The following is a 2,802-nucleotide window of genomic DNA, read 5'->3' as shown; positions in this document are numbered from 1 at the left end:
TTTGAGAGACAGAGATAGAGCATGAGCAGAGAAGGGGCAGAGAGAGAGTGAGAGCCACACAGAATCTGAAGCAGGCTCCAGGCTCTGAGCTGACAACACAGAGCCCGACACGGGGCACGAACCCGCAAATCATGAGATCATGACCTTAGCCCAAGTTGGACGCCCTATCGACTGAGCACTTCCTCTCCAACTTTTTCTTTTTTGAAATCCCCCACCCTTTTATGTTCTGGGAAACAGTTTATCCAAAAGCACCACCCTTCTCTAAGTGACTTAAACAAGATTAACTATTGACTCTTAAGTCTCTCTTGTTCACCGGTGGAGGGGCCCAACGCATCTTTTCCCTTTGGCCTAAACCTGCTGACAAGGCCAGGCACAGCCTCTCCAATTCCTCATTATTTGTATTGTTAATGATTACCTAAGATTAGAACTGTCCGTCCCCCTGAAACCAGCTAGATAAACACTGGGAAATCCTGTCCAGTGAACGGAAACTTCTGGTTGCAAAACAACCCCCTCTGTAAACTCCCCCCGCCCGTAACTTGTCTACTCCTCCCTGTAAAAGGCACCATCACCCTACCAAGGGGCTGGAGTCTTTGGCTCTGGGGTGCTCCTCATATTGCAATGCACTGAACAAGCTCCATGTCCTTGCTTGTTCAGGTTTCAGCTTTGATAACGGCATCTAAAATCAAAGTTTAAAAAATTGTTTTAATGTTTATTTTTGAGGGGCAGAGAGAGAGGTAGACAGAGGATCCAAAGCGGGCTCTGTGCTTACAGCAGACAGCCCTACGCAGGGCTCAAACTCACGAACCGCGAGATCGTGACCTGAGCCAAAGTCGGATGCTTAACCTCTTAACCAACTGAGCCGTCCAGTGCCACCAAAAACCAAAAAGAAAAAAAAGAAAAAAAGAGAAAAAGGGAAAGGTGATCTAAGAGATCTGGGAGAGATGGATCACGGACTCACAAGGAAAAAGAGGTGTAGTTGCCTCAAGGCTGGTTCCTAAATCGCATACTGTGGCTCATTAAAACCTATACCTCCTCAATCTGATTATTAAACTATTACTCATTCAGCTTCAGGGGAGGGAGAACAGTGAAGAAGCCCAATAAACGGTTTCTGAATTAAATAGAATAAAATCTATTAATTTATTTAGCGCTAATCGGGGAAGTTAAAGACTACAGAAGGAACAAAAACGGCTCTGCACGGTTTGCTCGTGCTGAACACGATCTCCCAGGACACCGACATCGGACAAGGTGACTAGGCAAGCCTATGACCAAATGAGATGAAATAAGGCCCCTTGATAATTTTGTCCGAGCACAAAAACTAGGCCACTGTGCCATGCGCGTAGTGCCAATCACCCTTCTATGTTGGCTAAAGTGAGTGACATCTGCTTTCTCAATTTCAACTTTCTCCTTGCTCTAGTCTGCCGTCCTTATAGACAAGATTTATCGAGATAGCCAGGCATCAAATTGCCTGTTTTCTGACAGCACCCCATCTAGAGAGAACGCAGCTTGTTTAGACTCTCCCCTAAATCATCCTCTTCCTGAGATGCCTCATGCTGCAACCAACAGGTAATTCACCCACTGGTTTGCTTTGGCTGGAGGACGCGGACTCGGTCCCATGGCTAACGTACTCGTTTATAGTGGGAGGCAAATCACCTGGCGGCCACTGAAAAATTAATGAAATATGAAAATAAAAGGCCAAAATGTTTTGCAACTGGTTACAAAGCAAAAACTATTAAAGGAAACTAAGTCATCAAGGAATAAGAACTAATGGTCCAGCTGTGCTAGAAAACTGGTTTAGAGACAGTAAACCAAGGACTTCTTTAGATGAGGGCTCTGATGAGGGAATTCTCGGGGCTGTACATATTTATATTAATTGACTTTCAGAGGGAGTGCAGAATGATTCAACGCAACCAAAAGAAGAAGCAAAACAAAAACAGAAACAAAAAACTTTCCAGATCCTATTTCGATATTCTCATCTTCCGGAATGCCAGCAGCCAGCTCCATATTCATGATGTTCCCTAGACTACCCTCAAATCCATTAAGAGGGGTTATCCTTGCCCCAGACCCACAAAACCAAGAATGTCAGAATTAGAACATTACCATTTTGCAATCCCCCGTGAAATACTAGGTCTGCAAAGTGATCATCAGCTGTTAAAAGCATCATGAAATGTTATTTAAATTCTTAGCCCATACCAGGTATGAAAGTTATAAAATCTAGGCACGGTGGTGAAAACTTGCCGTTTGCCAATATCCATCCATCCTTCTTACAGAGCTTAGCTGGTACCCATCGCCTGTAATATAGACCACTTTCCGGCCCTCCTGGCAGATAGTTGTGGTCATATGACTAAGTCCTAGTCGGTTACTCGAAAGCAAAAACGCATGTGGTAGGTACTAGAGCCTTCCTGGCAACCCTTGCACTCTTCAGCTTCATAGCTTCTTACGTCCCGCTGCCTGGATTAGAATGCACTCATTGTGGGTCATGAGTCCAAGCTATGCTTGGACTGCTGTGCCTTGGGCACAGCAGAGCACCAGGGAGCCCTGGGCCGCTTTCCTGTCTTTACATGATGGAGTGGGTCTGCAGGAGGGAGAGCGGGAACAGGAGAGGAGGAGGAGGAAGAGAGGAAAAAGAGGAAGGGGAAGAAAAGGTACAGGGGTAGGCAGGACTGGGAGAGGTGCAGGCAGGACCGCAGGAGGAGTCTCCTGAGAGCGAGTTAAATTGGAAACTGTTAGTTATGATACTTTCTAGTACGAGTTCAGAGGAGTAATTCAAAATGATAGCAATAACCAGGTCAGGTGTTTATTAAA

Source organism: Suricata suricatta, chromosome 13 (genome assembly GCF_006229205.1).
Source record: "Suricata suricatta isolate VVHF042 chromosome 13, meerkat_22Aug2017_6uvM2_HiC, whole genome shotgun sequence".
NCBI classification, from domain to species: Eukaryota; Metazoa; Chordata; class Mammalia; order Carnivora; family Herpestidae; genus Suricata; species Suricata suricatta.
The sequence above is the reverse complement of the archived record's forward strand: the minus strand, read 5'-3'. Positions refer to the sequence as shown.